At 36.4% G+C, this 26,818-nt stretch overlaps 1 protein-coding gene across 1 annotated transcript in view; it reads right to left on the reverse strand.

The window, feature by feature from the left end:
• KCND2 (potassium voltage-gated channel subfamily D member 2) overlaps positions 1 to 26,818 on the reverse strand; it is a 488,618-nt gene that overhangs the window by 22,640 nt on the left and 439,160 nt on the right. The gene's annotated exons all lie outside the window — the stretch shown is intronic.

Here is a 26,818-nt window from a genome sequence, read left to right on the forward strand (position 1 = left end):
CACCCAGCTAATTCTTGTATTTTTAGTAGAGACAGGGTTTCACCGTGTTGGTCAGGATGGTCTCGATCTCCTGACTTTGTGATCTGTGATCCAAAGATCGGCCTCCCAAAGTGCTGGGGTTACAAGTGTGAGCCACCGTGCCCGGTCCCCCCATAGTCTTTCTACTCTTCCCCCGCTTCTAAGTTTTCCTTCTTTCTCCTATATTTACTATGTCAGTAGAGCCACCAGTTTCCTTCTGCTCCTTTTTCACCCTGGACATCTGCCAGACCTCATGTTTACTGCTCCCTTTCCTCCTTATATCAGTTAAAAAGCTACAATATGGAAGTGCCCTTTGCATAAAAATGTTAATTCTAAATTTGCATACTTCCCAAAAATACTGGCTAAAATTTTATATTTTGCCAAATATTGAAGATTATTTTGGATGGAAGACCAATTCCTCAGAAGAGATTTAATTTTTGGCTATTAAATATTTCAGTCTCAAATATTATCGAAAAGTTTCATGCAAAGTTCTTGGATTCTGGCATGCACTCTACTTAATGCTAAATATGGTGAAAACTGATTAATTCAGGCAGACAATGCATCCATTCATCCATCTATCCATCTTCCTATTTATCAAGTAATATTGATAGACTGAAAATGTACATAATTTTAAAACATAATTCATTATAAACCAAATTTCACTGATATCTTACTACATTTTTCCCTGTTTAGTATTTCTTCAGAAGTTGCATGACTAAAGTGTGGCTGTCTTTATATCTCAAATGGAGAAATATTTCCCTGAATTTTCTTACACCATCTTCAAACAGTACTGTTAGCTTCCTAGTCCTATTCACATAGTTTGTATTTTTTTCTCTTTTTATTTGATGGGTATAATTGTATGTTCATTTGATAGAGTACAAATGTTATATAAGGCAAATCTCCACAACTAATGCACGACTTTCCACCTCTGAAATTATGTCCCACACATACTAAAAGAGAAAACAAAAGTCATGTAATTGATAAATAATCATGAAGATAGAAGATATCCTTGTACAACAGGAAGAAAATGCTGATTTTAAAATAAACCTTGATGCTTACTGTAACTCAAACTCTCACATTCTCTTTTTCATTTTTTACAAGGAAAAATTGTAAATTACTAGGTATAAGGAATAGAACGAACGAACATCCTGTGCAGGTGCCCAGAAGTTCAGGAGCATTCTGTACATTGTGTATGGCAGTTGCTGGTTCAAAAAACGCTGCATTTCAACTACTACAATAATTAAAATAAACTCATATGGGACATGAATCAGTATTTGGAGTGTAAGTATTTGAAAAGCAGGTATCCTTTAAAAAGTTAGATGAAACTAAGTCATGTATATAATGTCCCGGTGAAAGCCGTTAGTTGATATGTGTGTACATCTATGTGCATTTAAATTATTGATGTATCCCTTGAATTTTTCTCTTTGACCAGAGTGTTAGTCTGAGAGGTCTAAGAAACAATTTATTCCGACCTGGAAGCTGGATCACTTTGTAACTAGTAATTCTACCCCTTAGGGTGAGTATCTATGTTATTCATGGATTTTCTGCCATCAGCTTGATATTCTAGAAGGATCACAGTTTGATGGATGATTTTCATAGTAGCTGTAATGTTTGCAAATAGCAAATGACCTTTTTTTTGAGTGTTGTTACATAACACCTGCTTGTGGTATTGAACTTGTTTGCCAGAGGGACTCTGGGATTACTTCACAATAGGCAGATTTCTCTTTGACATTTTAAAATCGATACTTGCCTAAAAAGTTGCCTTGATTTTGTCTCCACCTCCCTTGCCTGGAGGATCAATTCCTATACGATCTCACCTCTGCAGGAAAGCCCAAGAACATTTTTTTTGGATCATCTAACGTAATATAGTTGTTTAAAGTACTCTGTGTTATTTCTTGTTTCAGCCAAATTATGAGCTACTGTTCTTTTAATAGTGTATTTAAAACAATCTCTTTCCACTGTTCAGAGCGTTAATAATCTTAATTAGCGCCCACTAAATGAAAGCGGAAACTAGAGGATTCCACACCCTAATTAGAGATTTTTACCTTGGAGTCTATGTACTTTCAAGGAATGCGTGGATAAATTCAAGGGAGTCAGGGAACTCCATGATACTATGTTTTCATATGCGTTTTCATGAAAAGTGTTTTCACAGCTATTATTAAATTATCCAAAGTGTTACAGCCCAAATAATGTTTAAAACTCTTAATTTGAATACTTAAGATACTTATGGGAATATCAATGTTAAATATTGTCAACATAAAGAGTCTGAACTCACAATGCACGAAGGAATTGCTGAAAAATATCAGCATTATTTTATAATTGCAGAAATACCGAATACCCACTAGGGGGCATAAAAACCTAAATGAAAGTTTGGAAACAAACCAGGTCTTTGCTGGTTTTCACAAGCTGAGAGCGAGAAAAGTATTTCCAGTAAATTGCCTGTACCGATTCCTTATCTTTGCCTGCACACATGCAATATTTAGGATATATTTTGGGCATCTTATTCCTCTGGAAATAGTTGACCCGTAACCCACAAATTTCATACATTATCTATTTTCAAGTTATTTCCAAAAAGATGCAAAAATAATTCTGACAGCATTTTGTGTTTCTTTTACAAAGATAAGTAATTTTCTGTAATGCTAGATATCGCTAAGGCACAATTTAAAATAAGAAACCCTTAACTAGGACCTTTAGTGTGAAAATTACGTGAAATTAAAGGATTAAGTTTTGTGTATAGAAAAGAAAAAATCAAGGAAAGAACTAAGATGATTTTAGCACATCTACTCAACATTCTCAACATTTATACATTACACCCTTAACGTGAGATTTCAGCAGGGCTTACTGACTGCGTTCTTTAGCTGTGCTTTTTTTAAAAAACCAAATTCTTTCCTGTTTCCTATTTTTTTCCTCTTGCTTTTAGCCTATTATATGATTATGGGAAGGCTTTAAAGGTTATAAATGGAACATGTGATTCTGACCTAACATCCTATTGAAGTGTTTTTTACCTAAATGAATGCCACGAGTAAAAGACTATATAGTCTCCTTTACAGAATATTTTATTTTCAATGTATGCTTTTCAGAGCCAGGTTTTTAACACTTTATTCTTCATTTTCTAAAATTATGATTTTTAAAGAAGTTATGAAAATAGATGTACAACTGATTACTGAGAGATACACATTAAAAACAAACAAAAAACCCACTAGGGACTGGCTTTGCCAGCTGTGGAGCCACCGGAAATATTTTCCTCTGCTTTGAGTTCCTACTCTTTGTTGCCTGGAGCTATCCTTTCACTCTCACATATCTGTGAGTCTGGTCATGTCATTCTGCTGCATAAAAGTCTTCAGTGTCTCTCCATCACCTGCAGGAAAAAGCCAAGCTCCTTAGCATGATAACCACAGCTCTTTATGACTTGGCCACCTCATCCTCCACTGCTCACCCACATACACCCCACATTCTCACTGGAACAAATAACTTTCTATTACTGGAATGTACTATGTCTTTCCATTTCTGTATGTCTTGTAATACTGTTCTTTCCAGAATTTTCCTCTTGGCACTCCTACTGCATAAATCCTTTGGGTAATTTCCAATTTACATTGATGAAGCTCAAATGTCAATTCTTATTTAAAAACTTCCTGACAATTTTATCTCTATCCAATAAGAGTATCCGCTCTCCCTTTGCTATGCCTTCAATGCTACTTGCAACTGAGAGAGCAGAATTAGATTTTTACAGGCTGATCTTCTCTTGCTAGATCATGAATTCGCTGAGGTCAAGGATCATGTCATTGTTTTAAACCCAGGTCTAGCACAGACCTTATCCAGTGCTGAGCAAATAATTAGAAGTCAATAAATATTTATTGCTTAAATAAATCCTTCAGGGAAAGGTCTGATGGTAAACAATGTATATGGCAGGGAGTGAGGGGAGATACAGGTCTCCTCCTCTTTTTTTCTGAACCAGATTTCTTATTTGTCCCCAGGTCCAGCACCATGTCACCACCTCAATTTTTCTAAATTTCTCTCCAATACTTAGACAAAATGTCCAGCATAACCTGGTTCTACACTGTTTATGCTTCTTGCTTTTTATACTCAGAGAAATCCATTTTTAACCTAGATGATTTAAAATGAAAATAGAAGTGGTGAGACCTGCAACTTTTCCAGTTTCTACCTGTTTTCTATGGTCACATACTTAACAAACATGTATCTATAAATCTGGCAAGAATTTGTTGATTTTAATTTTAATTTTTTAAAGAGATGAGGTCTCACTATGTTGCCCAGACTGGAGTGCAGTGGCTGTTGACAGGTATAGTCATAGTGTACTACAGCCTAGAACTCCTGGACTCAAGGGAACCTTCAGCTTCAGCCTCCAGAGTAGCTGGGATGATAGGCATGCACCGCCATGCTCAGCTTGGCCATAATTTTAAAATACAAATAACTCCAACTTGGCAGATTTTGTCCTCTCAAATATCCAGCAATTTGAACAAATATAGACTCTGTTCTCTGAATCTCACCATCAACCTGTGAAATGGCTGAATTGTCCCATAACCATCTATTCTTCTGTTGGCTGCTACTAATCTTAGATAGTGAGCATTGGCAATTATCTGAAAATTCCATCATGTGGTAGTTATTTTTCTTAACAAGATCCTCTTGGCTAAACTTTGTGAGTATATTGAGGGAGATATGTTTGTCTTCCAATAGAAAAAAAAAAAAATTAGTCCATCAAGTAAATCAAAGTCCCAGTTTTTGGCTTTGGGCTGACGTCACCAGCTTCCCGAAGATGCATGTTTTGGTTTTTCATCCCAAGAGGTTTCATCTTCAACACTCTCAGGGCTACTTTCACTCCAGGGACTTTCTTCAGTTACCTGCGGCTGTTGCTTCCATCTCTTCCTGGCCTTTGAAAGGTAACTCTGGTGCATGAAACTCCCCATGGTGCATGGTTCCAGTCACTGCTGCTGCCCTGCAGGCTGTCACCCAAGGAGCCAAATTCCTTGCTCAGAGACAAATCCCCACTTTGACAGGGCTGTTGATAAGCCTGTTTTCATATAATCAGCCACCACTCTCACTTGCTGACACCCCTGAAACTGTGCATTGCTTACAATCTATTCAAAGACTCCTAAGTGCCTGTGCCAGGGGAAGATAGAGAAGCTGGTCCCCAGGTGTATGCCTGCAGTGCCAGTCTTAGGGGAGAATGTCAGTTAGGCAGCCTTAAAGCAAGAAGTGCAGCTATTTAATTTGATGTTTTTCCCCATCTGAGTTTACAGCCTAAAATCCATTAGCTATTAGAGGTCTCATGGCATTTTTAAGTTGTATTTACCTATTTTATTTTTGACTGTGCTTTTAAAATTACCTATGGATTATCCAGTAACGACCTAATACATACCTTATTTCTAATTCTGCCCAAGAAGGCCTGATAATTTTGCCACCTGTTATCTACTCCTTAAGTGTTACAGAAAAGAATGCACAAAATTCTAAATACCTAGGAGATAAGACTTGACCTCTTTATTGGGGCAGAGAATTAGGCTCCTTTTTGGCAGCAGCAGTGTCCAACTGAGATGATGGTACTGTGAGTACAAGTTGTGTCCCTCCTGGTGGGTCTGGCCATACCCATATTATTCCTGTTCCCAAATACTTGTCATGATCTAATGGCTGTTCTATGAAAGCCCTGGTGTTCTCATTCAACTGACCACTCCAGGTAGGGCCTGGGCTCCTCCTGTCCTGTGTTGGAAGCACAGGACCAGTTTGGAGTTTACCACCATAGGGCCATTTCTTACCACTCATACAGCCAGGTCATGGGCTTGCCTTGTGTATTAGCCTGTTTTCACGCTGCTGATAAAGACATACCTGAGACTGGACAATTTATAAAGGAAGGAGGTTTAATTGACTCACAGTTCCACCTGGCTAGAGAGGTCTCACAATCATGGAGGAAGATGAAGCAAGAGCAAAGGGACATCTTACATGGCAGCTGGCAAAGGGAGAGTGAGGGCCAAGTGAAAGGGGAAACCCCTTATAAAATCGTCAGTTGTCTAGAGACTTATTCACTACCATGAGAACAGTATGGAGGAAACTGACCCCATGATTCAATGATCTCCTACCGGGTCCCTCCCACAACATGTGGGAATTATGGGAGCTACAATTCAAGATGAGATTTGGGTGAGGACATAGCCAAACCATATCATCTTGTTTCTTCTTTATGTGTGCACCTCTCTGCTTAGTCACTAACCAGGGACTTCTTCCCTGCTAAGATTCCAAAGTTCTTTAAGTATAAATAATTTAATATGATGATGCTTCATGTAAATAGTCACAGCTGTTTAAATATAAAAGGAGACGACATAAGAGAAAATGTGATTTAACCTCCCAAAGACAGCCAGGCACTTCCACTAAAATTCTAGTGTTCAATTTAACCTAGAAAGTTTCTATATCCTTAAACAAACTTTGTTTTTGATGAGAATCCGGGAACTTAGGCTTACATTAGATATGTTTTAGAAGAAAGATTCTATTCCAATCAATGTGAGACAAACTTATCTCCTAAAATTCAATGAGTATAATTTATGGATTTGTGTTTGGATTATTTTGCCTCTTCTAAGGAGATTAAAGCACCAATTGAATGGTCATTCTTCTTATTAACTATACAAACTAAGGCATATCCAGAAAAAATATATACATGAAAAGGATCTTAAAAAATCCATGACTCTACCTCTATAGTTCTACTTCATCAGAATTCTGTATGAATATGCTCTGTGGTTATATTCTTACTCTATCTGGTTAAGAAAAATCAACAACACAAAACAAAAAGATGACCCAAAAAGTACACCTGCTTAAACATAAACCAACTGAAAAGAACTTTCCATAAAAAGTATTTCCATCAGGTTTCATTTTAAAGAGAAAGAGGAAACAAATTTTGTGAAAATATGTTGATACTAGAAAACTTTTAAAAAAATGCAGCATATATCCCACATTCTAAGTACATTAAATGCATACTTTCTTACATCTCTTTGTATGCTCCTCTCTTCACTTAATTTTCTGGAAATGAGGTTGGATTGTGAATAGAGTATCTTACTTTTAAAATAGTATTGCTCATATTCAGGGTCTAAGCAGACAAATAAAAATCATATCAAGTGTTTACAACAGAATGGACTAAGTGAAGAAAACTCTCATCACGTAAGATAACCCAGGAATTAGCAACAGCAGGAAGCCGCCATCAGCAAGAGGCTGCAGGGAAAAGGGAGGAGGAAGTTTTTCAGTTTTAGGGCAGAGTGTCATGGAGGCTGGAACTTTCTTTCAAAGACTGCATTGAAACAGTCTTTCAATGCAGAAAATACTAGATCCACAAAGTAGTGTGAGCAACTGCCTTAGAAGATGCAAAGAAAGAGGAGAAATACACTGGGTCCTGCCCCAGCCCCTCTCCAATCTCCTGCCAGTGCTTTCCACTGGCACAACTGGCAGAAAACCAGATGACCAGCCAGCTTGGAAGATGCAGCCTGCTGGCATCTGGATCGCTAGTAAGAGACATAACCAAACAGGAACCCAGGGCTTTTTCACCTAAAGCTGTGCTGTGCTCACCTTACCACAGCTCACTACAAAGATCCACCCTGGTTCCAAAACATTATGGACCAGATGCAGAGCTGTTATACTGTTGTTTGTCTCCAGCCCCGCCCCCTCCCAAAAGCAGAAAATTGCATTTTATCCAGATTGGAAACACAGTAGTGAGACTGATGGGAAGCAGTTTCCTGTGTCATGTCACTCTGTGTTTTGAATGATCATGAGCAAATCAGACTTACTATGTTAAAAACTAAGGGTAAGATGGACCTTCTTCTAGGGTAGGCTTGAAGCTTTTTAGTTTCTGTCAAAGCTGTGCATTTCAATCCACTGAAAATGGAGAACAAACTAAAGAACCAAAGTATCTCTTTTGACAGAGTGAGAAAAAAAGTGTTAAACGAGGGAACATTATAAAGATGTAAATTAGATCTGATTATTGTAAAATGTTCTACTTGTATGAAATGGGCACAATGTGTAATGAAAGCTGGTCCCTGGGGCTTCCAAGCCTCATGGTGACTAAGTGTTGGCAAGAAGCTCTTAATTAGAATAAACCATTTCAGAGTTAAATCCTTCAACAGATCTCTGAATATGCCATCAGTAATAAATTAAAGCCATATTTTAAGGGCAAGTGAATAAATGTAAAACCAAGTTGCCTTTAAAAATGAATACAATTCCAAGTTCAATTGCTCATGAGTCTTTTTTGTTGCAGGAGTTTTTGTTTTGCTTGTTGCTTTATTTTGGTGGGTTTTTTTTATTATGCTAATGAAAGTCTATAGCTAAACATGTCACAGCCTGGCTGTTAGTTATAAATTTAAATACAGAAAAATATTCTTGTGTTTAAAGGAGATTATAAGATTACAGATGAGAGTTTTGGCAATAAAATGGAAATGTACAATGTGTGCTTTAAATTAAACACAAGAAAGAACATAGTGATTCCATTATAGGTGTCATTACGTGAATAGCTAGACTACTCTTATAGAATTTGTTTGACAACTTGATGTTTCTACCACTAATAAAGGGTTATGATAATAATTTATTTGTAGTTGTAAAAGCCTATTAGGGTTTTCACGACTTCACTAACCTCTGAGAGCAGTCACTACATGATCAATGGTGGCTGATTTTCATTATGAGAAAACAAAGCTAAAACTTGAAACAGCAGAAGCGCATTCCCTGAAACATTTGGTAGTGGTTTTATAAATACAAATACAATTGTCTTGTTAGATAAGAACACTTAAATTCGTGAACTTCCACATATAAAAGTGAAAAATAAGTTAAAGCAAATGGTAAAAGCGAAAAGCAAATAATCCTCTCAAATATATTTTTCTTTCTTCTTTCTCCCTCCCTTCTTTCCTCCCTCAAAACTGTATCTAGTTTCTATAGTGAGTTGGAAACTTTGATGCTGATCACAAATTGAACACTTGGTTCAATTTATTGAACCACCCCAAAAGGATCTTCCAGTGAAGGAAAGAAGTTAGAGTAATAAACAAATAACTGAACTCTCATTATCTCAGCTTTCTAAATATTTTGATGTATTTTGTTCTACTTTCCAGACAACCAAGGCTATTGTTTACATTCCCTGCTCTATGGGATGTAACTACTCCTGAAAACAATTGTTAATTATCTCATTTACGTCTCTGCTATTCACCCTAAAGAGGAATGCCCCAATAGCTTACTCTCTTCAAGCCTAAGTGAATCTCTTTCTCCTCTCGATTGTTTCTAAATTATTTTTTTAAGTGTTGTAAATAATGTGATTCGAGTGCCTGAGCTGTTCCTAATATGCCCATTTAGAGCACTCTTTTTGTAAAAGGCAAGCAAGCTGGCAAACATTTTAGGCTTTGCAGAACGGCTCTGCCTCTGTCACAACTACTCGACTTTACTTTTGTAATGCAAAAACAAGCCTAGATAATCCATAAATGAACAAGAGTCACTGTAATCCAATCAAACTTTATGGAGGGACACTGAAATTTGATTTTTATACTAATTTTGCATGTCAAGAAATATGATATTTCCTAACCATTTAAATATGCAAACACTCTTCTATGCCCGTAAGCAGTACAAAAACAGGAGATGGGCCACATTTGACCTGTGGGCCATATGTAGTTGGCCAAACTCTGACTTTGAAGGAACAATCATTGTGTAATTAACTCATTTTGGAAAGGTTAAGTGTTGTGCTGTTTCTTCTAGAAGAGTTTGAAACAACTCAACAAAACATTGATATTGCAAAATGTATTTCTTCAAACATTTCATGCTTCTCGACTTTAGGAAATACATCTTTGGGGGAAGTGAAAAGAGGCACCTCTGAATCTTAGCGCATCTGCCTCTTTCCTATCACTGCCCTTCTCCACCATTACTGGATGCCTTTCATTAACAGGTGGACAGAAGATGAAAGGGAGAATGAGCTGACTGCCCTGGTTGCTGTCTACCACTTATGTAATATTGGTGCAGGGGGGAGAAGGGAGAAGGTATTATGCTCCAAACACTGTGCTAAGTGCGGAAAGGCACAAATTATCAGCAGCAGTCACTGCTGTTGTGACCTCTAGGAGAGAGAGACAAACAGAAAATAACATTTGAGAGTAATAACTGCAATAATAGAAATGATGGTAGGATTCCCTGGGAATTGAGTGTACTTGTGAAATACTTCCATAAGGAGGCAAGATTTGAACTGAATCTAGAGGATCAAAAAGAAGTTAACCAACCAGTAAATAGAAGAGATGTGATTTTTTAAGAGGTGTCCAGGCAGCTCCCAGCTGCAGGATAATCTTACAAGTAGGTGGAGTAAGTTGCTGTCTATGACGATACTGAGATGGTTTGCTTTCAACTCCATGTCTCAAATGCCTACCTGTATTACATAAATTCCACAGAGACTAATTCTGCCTAAGAATTCTTGTCTTTGTTAAAGTCACAGTAGTCCTGTCTTATCTACTGTTTTGCTTTCCATAATTCCAGCTACTCAGTGTCAACTGTGGTTCAAAAACATTGAATGGAAAATTCCAGAAGTAAACAATTCATAAGTTTTAAAGGATGTGCACTTTTAAATAGAATGATGAAATGTCACTCTGCCCTACTTGTTCTGCCTGAATAATGAATTAACCTTCTATCCTGTGTATCTACACTATATACTCTACCTGCCCAGTAGTCATCGACATTGTCTGCTCCTGACATCAAACCATTGACATAGTCATGGTTCCATGATCCAGGATCACTGGAAGCATTTGATCCTCCTTCTGATGACTGCTAGAAGGTCAACAGTATCCTAATGCTAAGTCACAATGCCTGTGTTAGTCACCTCATTTCATCTCATGATGTAGGCATTTTATCATCTCACATCATCTGGCTTGAGGAAGAAGAGTAGAGTATAATGAGATATTACGAGGGAGAAAAACCATGTTTGCTAAAACATATAGTTACAATTTTTCCATTTCATTATTAATTATTGTTATTAATCTTTTACTGTGCCCAACTTATAAATTAAACTTTATCATAGATATATATGTATAGAAAGAAACAGAATATATTGAGTTCAGTACCATCCTCGGATTGAGGCATCCACTGGAGATCTTGGAGCATATCTCCCTCAGATAATGGGGGACTGCTGTATTCCTGAGAATTGTAGCACATTAAGACTTTGAATTCATACAGGCATCTCTTTGGGATTAAATATGTATATCAAATTATTTCTTGAAGACAGGTTTTCTTTGGGAGAGACTGAAGAGCAGTCACATTTAGAGAAGGGAAAAGGGCCTAGAAATGAAGACTGTGGCACTGAAATCCAAACTTAGGCTATTGAAAAGTTTTAGCTAGGGCTGGTTATGCCTAGAAAAAGCTTTTACTTTTCTTCTTCGTGAACTGATTTTTTAAAAGGGGTATTTGTTTGTCTAGCAAGAGTGAAAGGAGCCAGCCATTATGCCTTAGAGACCCTGTATTGATCTCAGCAGACAAACCACTAAATAGGACTTGACTGCTACACAATGGAGGATTAATTCTCCTTTCCGCACAAGCCTACAGTGGGCATGTCAATATGCATTTATGAAAACTCCCTCTGTGTGGAGAAGAGAGCAAATAACCTAATAAACAGATTAATGTAGGAAAGTCATAAGTGGCCAATTTTTTCCTTAAATTAAACTCTATGAAATAAAATCAGAAAAAGCAATTTTTATATAACTTTCTAATTTTATTCATTTTTTGGATTTACTGCTTATACGTAGTATATTGCTAATTATTTTATAGTTTAGAAGGAATAAAATGTGGAAAAAAAGCTTTTCCTTTACCTTAGTGAGGCTTTCTTATTGAAACATGCCAAAAGATTATGGAAGATTTGACACAAGAGTGAAGCTAGGTAATTATGAACTCTTGCTAGCCTAGAAATATGATAATCTTAAGTGGAATTTGGCTTAGCCTTACTGAGTGGAAAAGTAAAAATGATCTCTTAGCTAATTATTTTGTCTGAGTGAACCTGAACAAAAATTTCACATTAAAAAAAGAAGTAATTGTCTTTTTAACTTGATTGTTTAGGTACTGATACAAGTTAAACTCCCTTGTTTGTAATTAATGAAACAAGTCAAACAAGTCTACAGGTGGTTCTCAGGAAAGAGTAGAGAACTCACATGGGAAGCTGCATGTTGCCTTTAATATCAAGCCAGAAAATATTTTGAGTCCTATAAAGTGTTGTCACTCTATACCTACTAAAACATAATGCCATTCATTAAAAAGGATGTAGAACTGTGGTGATGTGTTAACTTTAAGATCTTTATCTTTCTCCTGATATGTGTGATGTACTGTTCAGTAGTGGGATGGCTAGGTTGAATAACTTCTCAATTTTTTTGCTCAAAAACCAACATAATTTTGCAATAACAGTAATTCTAGGGTCCTAACATAATGACTTTGAAAATAAATGTAATGCTTTTGTTTTAGCTGTGTTTGTACCTTTACATAAGGAACATCCACCCTTCATATGTAATATCTTCTGAGAGCAGGAGAATCTCATTATCATGGAGTAATGGATGCAGATAAGAAGAACACCCAGAAATTGTTATTAACATGAAGTAAATAGGTTAGGGTAGCAATATTTCCTATTCTTTGGTAGATTGAATATTTAAAGCCTAAGTAGTATTAGAAGGGCAGTACTCCCCTTGATCAATGACTTACCTTACGTGGTTCCACAACTATAATATATTTTTTCCAGAATTAATCTTAACATTTCTAAAAAGAAAAACAAAAATCTTGGGGATGACAGACACAGTCTTACTGTAAAAACCGTGCCAAATCGTTGCCATGTGCAAGCAGAAAGATGTGAGTCATCCAAAGTAACTGCCTTTACCAGCCAAGAGTCTCTTTAATCCATTTTGATTAGCAAAGGCTGTACTCTTTCTCTAATGCTCCAGAAGGTGAATGCCAAGGGAAGTCAGAGAAACGAGTGAGAGGTATACTTGGGGTATTTGGTCTACACTATGTTTAGAATGTAAGTGCTTGATTCTCAATCATTGATTTCTGATATCCCACTATGTTTAATATTTCAACAAGTTATTCTGTGATTTAAAGTTTACTTAATTAACTTGAAAAGTGTGTGTGTAATATATATACCTGATACAACTAAATTTCAGTTTAGCTACAGATAACAGGATCATTTGAATGGCGGTTTTATGTGGAGGCACTTATATATATAAAGTGTTCTGTTATCTAATTAGGAATGGGTGCATGTTATAAAATGAAAACAAGAAAAGAAGGATGTCTTGACTCCCAAAGGATAGGAATAGCTACTGTAAAGAGATTTTCTAATTTTATGTTCTTTTTCATTATGCCATTGTCACCCCAGGGGAAGGTAAATGACAAAAATATTAAATGTGAGAAAAGAATATGATACAGAAAGAGCAGATATCTGAATATTGCTGATTTTTTATTATTCTATATTAATACACAATGCTGAAAAAAGTGCAAAGATTTGTTGTTTCTGTGGAGAGATATTTGCAAACACAATATTGGCTCATTCTGTAATACTCATTCATACAAAGTAATCTACGAATTATAGCTGAATGCTTTTTATATGTTAGTTTCATTGTGTTCTATACAACCAACTTATTTTTACTTGCACAATCAGATAGAAGCAGTAATTTTTTTTGGCAAAACTGATCATCTAAAGAAAGGTTTATCTCACCAACTTTAGCTGATAAATTAAAATTTCCAATGATTGAACATCTTAGTAGCATTCTCAATGGAAGCATATAAAATGATTTTTTGTTAGGAAGAAAATAAGCGAGCTTCTTAAGGGAGACTGAGGCATTGTAGAACTGAATTATATAGCAAATGTTTGATTTTCTTATATTAATTGTATATCAATTACCATTAGAGATTAAATAATAATTGATGTGATCAACTGAGCACTGTAAAAGATATGGTATCCTCCAGGGAGGAAAATATTTCTTTACTCATTAGTCCTTCTTGAATAAATTATTGCAAAGAGAAAAATGTTTATCATAAAGTCAATATTATTACTGAGCTTATTTGTATCTGCTATATCTGAATTTGCTTCTGATATTCTAGAAAAATTAAGCCAAACCAAAACAAGACTAGTATGTCAAAACAATCCAGAATTTCCAAAGTCCATACCCTCACATTTAAGACTAACTCACATACCTAATATCACAGCCAATCCTCTCAATGACAATGAGATCTACAAACCCCAGTTGTTACTTCAGTTGCTTCAGGAAAAATCTGATACAACTAAATTTCAGATTAGCAAAAGACAACAGGATCATTTGAATGGCGGTTTTATGTGGAGGCACTTGTCACTATTCATGTCCACCTCTGATGTCATATTTGCCCAGATTTATGCCCTGCTTGAATTTTGCTAAGAAAAGGAGCCTACTGCTACTGATTGCCAAACACCAGAGTAGCTCCTTCTTACTGTTTCACAGTTGATGACGTTTTATTTGAAGAAACATGACTGTGAGTTTTTCTCATTTGGCAAGACATGAAATCAGAAGCTAGATTATTGAGTACAATGTCACATGGCTAGCAGGAGACAGAGCTGAACTTGCTCTGTCTCCTGCTAGCCATGTTATATTGTCTCAGCTCTGTCTCCTGCTAGCCATGTGACATTGTACTCAATAATCTAACTGCTTTAAGATGGTTTCCTATGTGTAAAATGTGGAGATATGAATATTCACTTCCTACTTCCTAGTTCGTGATGGAGATTATTACACCAAAGTGTCCTATTCAGATCCAGGCGGACTCTGCTCTTGGAGGCTCAGTTGGTGCATGAAGGTTCATAGACTTCCTAGGAGCTTCTCTTATAAAGGGCTGAACTTTAGTCCTCCTTGGCTAAACAATAAATAACATTTATTGGACACTATTCTAAGAACCTTACATGGAAAAATACATTTATAATAAGTTTGTAACCCCACAATGATGTGGGTATTAATATTATGCCTTTATTACAGGTAAGGGAAAGGACGCCTAGCAAGGCTAAATTCTTGCAGGGATAATCACAGGAGAGGTGACAAGGGCTATGTGGCATGACCTCACATTTTTAAAAGAGCTGACATGCAGTCTTACGATCCTATTTATAAATAAGACCACATCTACAGGTGTTGTGCATGCTTATTAATGGCAGAGCTTAAATCGTACCCAGGCATTCTGGACCTTGCAGATGAAAATAAAAGTCTTTCAAGAAGGAAATTGGAATAGATTACACATTTGTTCAGATAATTTAGGCTGAGACATCACTTCAGAAACCTGTAGGTGATTTTTGAACTTCTAATTTAAGATTACTATTTCTTTTCGTTTCCTTCTATTTTAAAAACAAATAAAATTTACTCTCTTAGGTGAAAATGTTTTGCACTTTTCACTATGGACTTTTGTTTTTTCTCCTTATCTATTAGTCTTTTTTTCATTTGTATTCCTCTTACACTACAAAACTAAATCAAAAAGTACATTTCAGGCCAGGCACAGTGGCTCACACCTATAATCCCAGCACTTTGGGAGGCCAAGGCAGGTGGATCACCTGAGGTCAGGAGTTCGAGATCAGCCTAACCAACATGGTGAAACCCTGCCTCTACCAAAAAAAAAAAAAAAAATGCTGGGCGTGGTAGTGGGCACCTGTAATCCCAGCTACTTGGGAAGCTGAGGCAGGAAAATCGCTTGAACTGGAGAGGCAGAGGTTGCAGTGAGCCAAGATCACGCCACTGTACTCCAGCCTGGGTGACAGAGCGAGACCCCATCTCAAAAAAAGCCAAAAACCAAAAAACAAACAAACAAAAAACCATTTCAGACATCCAAAATTCAAAGAAAACCCACCAAATAGAAGTTTTAAGGAATTAAATAGACTCCTCAGACACAAGTAAGAATTAGGCCTACTATGATAAAAAAAAAGAAAAAAAAGCTTTCTTATTTCAGTGCTGTTGTGGTTCATGTTGACAGAAGGGGGGACAAGGAACATCAGCTAGGACTGATCACGTCAGCTTCTCTTCATCTTTGAAATTGGGAGGAAGCACCTGAGACATCAACTATTGAATGAAGCTTAGTACTCACCTTAATTTTCCTTTAAATTATTTAGTCTTTGTTACACAATAAGCTCTTTTACTATTCACTTTAGTTGGTGTATTTTGATTTGTTCATTTATTGATTTGCCTGATTATCACCTGGTATTTAAATAAATTATGATTCTAACTATAAATATAGAGTTTGGTGAACCCTTACACTAAAATGAACAAAAATAAAAAATAAACTCACTCTTACAAATCATTTATGAACTGCTGTTTCTCAGAAACTGGAGTCTCAAGTAATAGAACCAGAATATTCTATCAACTAAACCTGAAAAGAACCTCTATAAATTACAAAAACTAAAGTATTTTACTTTACTTTTTTATAGCACATTAAGACTTTGAATTCATGCAGGCATCTCTTTGGGATTAAATATGTATATCAAATTATTAAAAATTAAAAATTATTTGTAAAGAAATACAAATAGTTAATGTCAAGTCTTCTATTACAAGAAAGGGTATTTCCTCATGTGATTCAGTGTAGGGTGCCCTCTGGGTCCTCTTTCTAGCTTGACATTCTCCATCACCTATTTGGTTCTACTTGTTTTCATAAGGGAATATAATGTCTTTTAACGTGGGCCTCTAGAATTTCTTAAGTTTGAAAAAGGTCATCTTCATAGCTATCAGATGTTAAACTGTTTTAAGCATCTTTGTAAAAGGAATGCAAGTCATCGCAAATACAATGTTGAATTCACTGCTTTGCACATACTAATCTTTGGTTTTACTGAATAAATAATAAATATTATATAGAATGCAGAATTTAAACTCAGAAATCTAAATGTGTATGAGGACTGTACTGATGAAATCTGTATCTTTGAATGTTTTGATCGAATGCTAAATTCAGTGTCTTTATGTGAGATCTGACATCTCTCAGATAATTCATAAATCTACTTCGTCATCTTTTATTTATGTTTATATTATGTAATATAAATGTATGTAAAATACATATCTACATTTCATATTTTTGTATCATATGTATAGTTCTAATTGTAATGTAGTTTAAGAATATACACTTGTATATTTTATATCACCAAATAAATTGTGGAAGAAAAGTAGAAAATATGTAAGAAACAATGTATATAGAATAAAAATGTGTAACCAAGGGCAAAAGAATATACTGGAGCTAAATGACTAATGAAAATTATAAAAAAGATATAATAGTTCTAGTTTGGTCAAAGCATACAGATATTATCTTTGGCTTTAGTGAGTTTATTGAAAATGAATTGGTATGAATGCATGCTTTGCCAGTCCTGGGTGCAAATTATAATGCTGCTATTGATTAGCTATGTGAGTTCCTTAACATTTATAAGACTAGGTTTTCTCATCTGTCAAACAGACCTAAAAACTTGTTTAATTTTTTTAATACAATCTAAGTATCAACTTTAGATTGGCTCCTCAAGCCAAGACAATTCCAAACTGTGATGGTAAATAAGATAAACTTTGGTATAATTGCTAGAACATATGCCTTCTGAACTGGGATTATGTCAGGAGAAACTGGGGAAAAAATGGAAAATGAACCCAGACTCAAAGAACAGTGAAGATATTGACCTTGTTTATGATTGTCTCATTCTTCAAAAGAGGCTGAAGAGTACAAGGTTCTTCTCCTGACTAAAATATTTGCAGCTATATGATTGTATAATTCAGCTTTTGTTCAATTTCAATAATGAAGTGGGGAAGAAAATATAGCTGCACTAAATTACCTGCTCCCTGCACAGATTTGAATATTTAATAGCTCAATCAATGGCAAAGCAATTATAAATGTCTGCAAATAAAAATAATTCCTTGTTCCTGGTGTGCAAACATATGTATCTGCCTCCTTTGCCAGTTACAATAAAAGTTTGAAAAGCGACTTAGGAACTACTTGTCATCCTTCATTGTACTCATAGTGTACTGAAATCAAGTATCTTTATCTTGGTAAAATATGACTCATTACTGCGGGAGTTTGGATAGAGTGTCACTAGGCACAAAGCAGTAAGAAGCATTAGATTGTGAATGTATACAGGGCCAGCTTCGTGGGTGTGTAAGCTCATAAAGGCCTCATGCTTGGTTTAATGGTTTGCTGTTGCTGTCTGGAAAATTCTTACTTTTATTTTTGAGCTTGTGGTTTGCAAGTGAAATGCAATGGGACAATGGAGTATGGGCACAAATTCAGGAGAAATGCATACCATGCATGGAAACCATTCCTTGCTGCCCCATTTGCACTTACAAGGTCAAATGAGCACCGAATTCTGGCGAACCCATGGTATGTAAGAGTTCAGTAAGATTCCAAGCCAGTGCTAGGTAAGTGTGTCATATCTGCCTGGAGTAAGTGGGAGAGATGACAGACCTGAAAAGCCACACTTTATTCTTGAACTAGAATTAGCTTCAAACATCTAAAGAAGTCTGGCATTCAAAGAAACATGAACAACCAAGGTACCCTTACCATATGTTTTCTTACTCCTGTTACTTTCCTTTATTAACCAAATACTTATGCTGAAATGATGACATAAGAGGAGAAAGACAGAAAAATCCTCAACCTCTTTTTCTTTCAACCCTTCCTTGCTCACCAGCAAGTTGAAGGTAGAAAATACTCGTCTAATGTGTGCATAAGTAAGAAGTGACATAAAAACAATTGAGTTAGTTCTATGCAGTGTTTCTACTGTTCTGGTAAGAACAAAATACATATGCATATCCAAGTTATGAAATAAGAATTGTGTAATTTTGGTGATTCTGCATACAAATTAAATACTCATATTTGCATTTAAAACTGGTATTACACAACATAAAGATAAATGGTAAAATTCATGGTAATAATTTGAAGTTTTAAGTTTTCTTTACTTAGAACCACATTAAACAGCAAAAATATCACGAATCAAGAGACAACTGTGGAAGGAAGGAAAAAAGATTTATATTTTAATAACTTTAATGGCACATTTTCCTTGCTTTTTGAACAGGAGCTCACGGTTTTATTGTGTGGTGGGCCCTGCAAATTACGCAGCCTTGCTAGCACGGACAGAGTAACACGGTGGTTAATTTCAAGGGCTTTGAATACACGGAGAATTTGAATGATGTCTTGCCACTTACTTATGGCCTTAATTAACTTTTCTAAGATTCAGTTTTCTCATTATTTATTTATTTAACCAATCTGTATATATAGAGCCTACTGGGTAAACAAAACAGGACTCTCTACCCTTATGGAGTTTACATGGTAGAGAGGAAGACAGAAATTAAACCTATAAACAAAAAAATAAGTGCATAGTTGCACATTATGATATGTGCTATGAAAAAAGACCAGCATGTTTTGAGAAGGTTGGGAGGGTATTAAATTTATTTATTTGGGATGGTGAAATATCTTAATTCAGCTATAAAACATTGGTAGGAAAGATAACTGGGAAAAGGGTTGGGAAAGGGAAGAAATACAAATGCCTTTCTCACAAGACATCTATGAAAATTGTATAATTATATGTGTACAAGAAACATTAATGTGGCCCTGGAAATAGCAAAAACTGAATACATAATACATTTTATAATTACTCAAAGGCTTATGTAATAACATTTTTAGTCAGTCTGTAAGATGATGTTTAGTTTTACCTTCGCCATCCATCCATATTCGACATGTGTGTAAATATTTTTCTAGAAAGATCATTATGGACAAAACCACTCATTTAATGGTATTTAGCTGACCTATTTGTACATAATACAATTACATTCTGTTAATTCTCTACTTGTTTAGCTCTTCTCATGCACACATATCTGTTTCTAATGAACTTACCTAGAAGGTTTGTAATTTATGGTCTGAGTATACTTGTCATCTGATTTAGTTATGTTTCATTGCATTGTATACAACAGCATTTCCAAGAAAGCTATTGAAGGTATTTCTTTTCTGTCTTCCATTTGCTTTTACTTGTCACTGATTTTAACAACTGTTATGAAAATTCTGAGAGTGTCTGCAAACAGGGACAATTTGACTTCTTCTTTTCCTAACTGGATACCCTTGATTTCTTTCTCTTGCCTGATTGCCCTAGCCAGAACTTCCAACACGATGTTGAATAGGAGTGGTGAGAGAGGGCATCCCTGTCTTGTGCCAGTTTTCAAAGGGAATTTTTCCAGTTTTTGCCCATTCAGTATGATATTAGCTGTGGGTTTGTCATAAATAGCTCTTATTATTTTGAGGTACGTTCCACCAATACCGAATTTATTGAGCGTTTTTAGCATAAAGGGCTGTTGAATTTTGTCAAAAGCCTTTTCTGCATCTATTGAGATAATCATGTGGTTCTTGTCTTTGGTTCTGTTTATATGCTGGATTACGTTTATTGATTTGCGAATGTTGAACCAGCCTTGCATCCCAGGGATGAAGCCCACTTGATCATGGTGGATAAGCTTTTTGATGTGCTGCTGAATCCGGTTTGCCAGTATTTTATTGAGGATTTTTGCATCGATGTTCATCAGGGATATTGGTCTAAAATTCTCTTTTTTTGTTGTGTCTCTGCCAGGCTTTGGTATCAGGATGATGTTGGCCTCATAAAAAGAGTTAGGGAGGATTCCCTCTTTTTCTATTGATTGAAATAGTTTCAGAAGGAATGGTACCAGCTCCTCCTTGTACCTCTGGTAGAATTCAGCTGTGAATCCATCTGGTCCTGGACTTTTTTTGGTGGGTAGGCTATTAATTGTTGCCTCAATTTCAGAGCCTGCTATTGGTCTATTCAGCCAGCCATCCCACTACTGGGTATATACCCAAAGGATTATAAATTACTCTACTACAAAGACACATGCACACGTATGTTTATTGCGGCACTATTCACAATAGCAAAGACTTGGAATCAACCCAAATGTCCATCTGAGACAGACTGGATTAAGAAAATGTGGCACATATACACCATGGAATACTATGCAGCCATAAAAAAGGATGAGTTTGCGTCCTTTGTAGGGACATGGATGCAGCTGGAATCCATCATTCTTAGCAAACTATCACAAGAAGAGAAAACCAAACACCGCATGTTCTCACTCATAGGTGGGAACTGAACAATGAGATCACTTGGACTTGGGAAGGGGAACATCACACACTGGGGCCTATCATGGGGAGGGGGGAGGAGGGAGGGATTGCATTGGGGAGTTATACATGATATAAACGTCATGCACATGTACCCTAGAACTTAAAGTATAATAAAAAAAAATAAATAAATTAAAAAAAAAAAAAAAAAAGAAAATTCTGAGAGTGTCTTTCTGCTCTTTGAGTTGTCACTTTTGTTTTTCCCTTTCTGACAATCACGTTATTGGTGTCTCTTGTATGCCTTTTTTACCTGAAAAAACCTCTTGTATCATTTTGCTTAATGAAGCTCCAGCTCTGAGTGCAGGCTGGCTAGTTTCTTGCTGAAGCAGAGGAGGTACCCAGGAAAGGCTAGCAAATGCAGAATTATCTGTGGGCACAGTCTTTTAACAGGTGAAGTTGGTCATTGCTGTCACTTCGCCTACCTTATCAGTAGTTCTCCTATAGTCTTCATTCCTTGATCACCCTGAGCCCTCAAGCTGAACTCTCAGAGACAACGTCCATCTACTTCAGCCTTGTTGTCATCCCTCAACAGCATCTTAAGTGATTGGCCTATCATAATCTGTCATGCACCCCAACCAGAGGCAGATGTACAATGAAGTTGATAAATTGTAAGCTTAAGTGCCCCGAGAAGGAGTCTAACAATGTGCTCACCATGCATATACATATTTGTTTAATTCTCTAAAGTAAGTTATTACAACTACTGTAGGTTAGTATTGTTATTGCTTTTGACTTCAGCTTTTGCTCCTTATTTCCCCTATGGACAGAGAGTGTTGGAGTGTTTTGGGATCTGACTAAGGGGGCAAGTTGGGTATACATTTAGCTTGAGTTTTGTGGGCTACATTTAACTGTGACTCACAGTCACTTCCATGAATACTTATTATTGTTATAGTTGTCTCAGTGTAGGAAATTTTCCAGACTGACACTTATCACCCTCCCTGCACCTGACACAAAGGTACAAATGCTAAAACCTGTATTGTTATGTAAGTGTGTTATAAATCACCTGGCATTGGCAGTATATAGATTTCTTAGACTAGCCAGCAGCTGATGTGTGGAAAATTCTTCCAAACATCATATTTGTAAACTTGTAACCAAAAGGTTCAGTTCTAATTGATGTCAAACCAAAAAAGAAGTTCTCTCCTGATAGTCATAGAATTGATAGAGGAGGGTTTGCTGCGTTAGGCAAGTTTTATGAAATCATAAAATAGAATTGGTCAGAGTTCCTATCTTTTTAGAAAACAAACCTGTACTATTCCTATACCTGACGAAAATGCTTGTGTTTTATACCTCAACTGTCAACTAGACAAAATACATTTTGACAATAAATTAGACAAAAATAAATTTTGATCAACTATGCTAGAGAAAAGATAGTTATTTTTTGATTCTCTCTATAGAAAACATTATTAATATTATTGTTACACAAAGTGGTGAGCACTAAGTATACAGCCTAAAAATGTAGGAAAAAAGGATTACAGATGTGTGTTAATTAATTCACAGAAAGTATTTTCTGGCTTCTGTGACATTTGTGTTACGTTCAACTTTTACAATGTATAATTTGTTGTACTTTCTTTCCTAATTTCAAGCAAATATTCACTCTTCTATGTAATTCTGTATTCATACCTGCTATCTTTTGAATGTGTTGCCTTCAACATTCAGGCCAATGTGATAGCATTAAAAGAGGAGGCCTTTAAGAGGTGATTAAGCCATGAGACCTGCTCCATTGTGAATGGGACTAAGATCCTTACTAAAGAGGCTCCATGCAGTATTTGGCTAGCTTGCCCTTCTGCCTTCTGCCATGTGAGGACACAGCATTGTTACCCTCCAGAGGATGTAGCCTTCACTAGAAAATTAACTTGCAGGCACCTTGATATTGGGCTTCCCAGCATCCAGAACTGAGGGAAATAAATTTCTGTTCTTTACTCATTACCTAGTCTGTGATATTCTGTTGCAGCAGCACAAAATGGGTTAAAACAATCACCCTATTTATTTATTTTTTGGTCTAAAAGAGAGTTCTCAAAATTATATAATCTTTAGTACTCACAAAAACTGTATCCATCCCTGACTCCAACTTTATATACCTTATTGTCAGAAAATTGGTATTACAGGGGTAACAAGCATTTTGTGTGACCCTTTGTACTGGTTTTATGTTGGGGTACTATCCTCTCTTATGTACTCATCCCAGGGTCTTCCTACAGCCTAACCCTATGAAATAGACAGTGAACTACAAGGCCCTGCGCTCTGGTTGTAATGGTATTCCACAGCTGGGAGTGAAACAGAAGTTAGTCAATAAGGGACCCTCTGTGGGCAGAAGAGAGACAGAAAGGAGTCCAGGGAGCTGGGGACATTAGGGGTGAAATGAGAAAAGACAGAGAAGGGATCAAAGGCACTGATAGAAGGGGACACATCTTATGGGCAGAGAGAGAGAGGGAGAGGCTTTACGTCCTTTTCAATTTCTGGTTCCATAGACTCTCAGTCTTGAGATTCGTGAAACTCTGTGTAACCTTATTAACACTAATGCTTTATATTTCTCATTTATTTAATTGAGTTTTGAGTGGCTCTCCATTCCTGGCAACCAGGAAAATCCCCCAAAATAATCCTTCTTGATGAATTTGCATTTTATTGGAGGACTCTGGAAAATAATAACTATGATTAATTGAATGTCCACTCAATTATTGAATACCTACACCATCTCTAATCTTCATAACATTCTCAGCAGGTAGTCATTACTATCGGCATTTTGCAAGTGAGAAAACAGCCTCCGAGAAGGTGAGTAACTTGCTAAAAGTCATATAACTGGAAAGTGAAGCTGGATTGGAACTCAGCTAAGTCTGACTTCAAACTGTGTCTTCTTTCCTTTTACCATGTTGCCTGTCAATGTCTACAGTCAAAGAAATGACTTTCTGCTGGTGGAATTTTATACATAATATTGAGTGCATGATTGTCGAATGCAAGGACAGGAAAAAGCTATCCAGATCATCTAATTCAACCACTTGTGTTTACATTAAGATCATCGAGGTCTTAGAAAATGTAGCCCAAAATTCCAGAATAAGTGTTGCAGCAGAGTTCAGAACTTGGGTCTCCTGGCTTCCTTTCATTACATTTTACCTCTCCTGATAGCTTGAGAGAATATCAGATATAGCCTAATACTATTCTGCCTGAATTAAAAACTATTTGCTTCTGGTAAACTCATATCTAATAACTAATTTTTGTATTCCAAAAGAGAACATTAATAGGAAATATTAAAGGACTAAAATATGAATTCCTTTTAAAAAGGGTTTACGGCCGGGCGCGGTGGCTCAAGCCTGTAATCCCAGCACTTTGGGAGGCCAAGACGGGTGGATCACGAGGTCAGGAGATCGAGACCATCCTGGCTAATATGGTGAAACCCCGTCTCTACTAAAAAATACAAAAAACTAGCCGGGCGATGAGGCGGGCGCCTGTAGTCCCAGCTACTCGGGAGGCTGAGACAGGAGAATGGCGTGAACCCGGGAGGCGGAGCTTGCAGTGAGCTGAGAGCCGGCCACTGCACTCCAGCCTGGGCGGCAGAGCAAGACTCCGTCTCAAAAAAAAAAAAAAAAAAAAAAAAGGGTTTACATGTTATTCTACACATTCATTTAAGATTTACTCTTTGTATCATTTAGTTCATTTTAAAACTAGAAAGATAGTAATACTTGCTATCATTTATCAAATACCTGCTGTGCTTTACATGCATTACTTCTAAACCACCCACAATGTAGTAATGATATTTAGAGGGACAATAAAACTTAGATAAATGGAGTAATTTACACAGGGCTGCTCCAATGATAAAAGGTAAAACAGGATTTTTAATCCAGGTTAGGCTGACTACAAATAACAAGTATTTTATCAATTTTGTTGAAGTTTAACATGTATAAGATACAAAATGCGGTCATTTAGACATAGCTCATATTATTCCCTTGTTATTAGGTATTTCTTTTCTTACTATATGTAAAATGATTATAGCTTGCCATTGAAATCAGTGATCTGGTCAATAGCTTTTAAATATTCCTTGAACAGAAACCTTGATACATAAATACTTAGGAGCTGTGACTTTTCCCACTGAGCAGGAATTGCCTTTGAAGAAAGGATTATTAAAAGAGAAAAAACTCAGATGACCAGAGCTTTAAGATTTAAGAATCATTTCTGTACTTTAAGCTAAAGCCCGGGGATGTAGAAGATTTACTTAAGCCTGTAAGAAAAAAAAAAAAAAAAAACCTGAAAATTTTACCATCCTGAATAATGTATCATCCAAAAATAAACCAGAATATTATGAAATTCTGATATTTTAGAAATGTCTCTTTCTAAAATTGCTCCTTGGCTACGCTATGGTTGATTACCCTGATATTGATTTTTGTTCCTGTTAAATAAACAGATAGAGGTTATAAAGGTAATATTCTTTATCTGGACTTTTCACTCAAGATTCTATTGGAAGGAGAGTAGACAGGACTGGATAGTGTTTGGCCAATAGCCATTATTATGTGAGATAAAATGAATATAAATTTAGCATAGTGCTTGGCATATAGTAAAAGCTCAATATGAGTTAGCCATTGCTATTTTTATTATTGGCCATAGAAAGATGCCAGGGAAACCATCAGAAATGTGGATGACTTCCTAAAACGAACAGAACATTTTGTCAAATGTGTCATGAGATGTCCAAGTGAATGAGGCTCATAGTGAAATAAAGTGGTTTTATGTTGCTACAAGATGGGATTTGGTTCTCATCTGGCTTTGTGCCAGCCATGTCACAGCCCTTGACGATTACTGTAGAAGTCCTGTCTGACCTACTGATGTGACACTGCTGACACCACAGTGTGGCGAGTGTCACCTGCAATGTATCAGCATTTCTCCTCCTGCAGGTGCCACATACCTCTAATAAATAGCTACTTTCTCACTCTGGGGATGCTCTTTGGTTTCTCCTCTTCTTGAACGTAGGGCCCCAATTCAGGTTCTAGTGCTGTGTAATAACCATTCTTCTGAATGTTACAGCAGATAAGTGGGCTCACATCATTTTTCCAGTTGCAGTTATTTAAAAAGGGAAACAGGCAAGCCAAATGCTCTGCCAACATAGCCACATCGCTCCCAATTACTTTAACCATAAAGAGTGAAAAATATCGTTCAATATCTAGATAATTATTCTCAATAGGGCTCACAACCTTTGAAAGGCAGTTTGCCAAGGTCTTGAACATCACCATCTGGAGGGTGATGGCTAAATGCTGACTCCTGTCATGAAGTAGTAAGATGGAAGAGCACTGACCTTGGATAATTCCTGAAGGAAATTGCTGATGAAGGGTAGGTGCAGCTACGGTTTTGTTGTTAATTTAATAGGGAGTTGGTTGCAGGGTATCCAGCTGATGTGCCAGTGAAAATTGGTGTGTGTGAAAATTTGACTCCTGTTCAGATGCTGTCTTTGACAGCAGCCATTCAGGAGTTTCTAAACATTGCTATTCAACCCTTCAAGCACTGGACCACGGAGGACATCAAGATTGCACCTTCCACATTTAAGGCTATTTTCTATTGTTTCCAGTAGTAGATTGAAATTCTGTAAACAGAGCAAAGATAATAAATAACCACAATGATTAATTAATACTACTTCCTAGGCAACTGATTTTTTTTAACTTTTATTTTAAATTCAGGGGTATGTGTGCAGGTTTGTTTATAGGTAAATGTGCAACAGGGGGGTTTATTGTAC

This window comes from Trachypithecus francoisi, unplaced genomic scaffold (assembly GCF_009764315.1).
Source record: "Trachypithecus francoisi isolate TF-2019V2 unplaced genomic scaffold, Tfra_2.0 Lachesis_group4, whole genome shotgun sequence".
NCBI lineage: Eukaryota > Metazoa > Chordata > Mammalia > Primates > Cercopithecidae > Trachypithecus > Trachypithecus francoisi.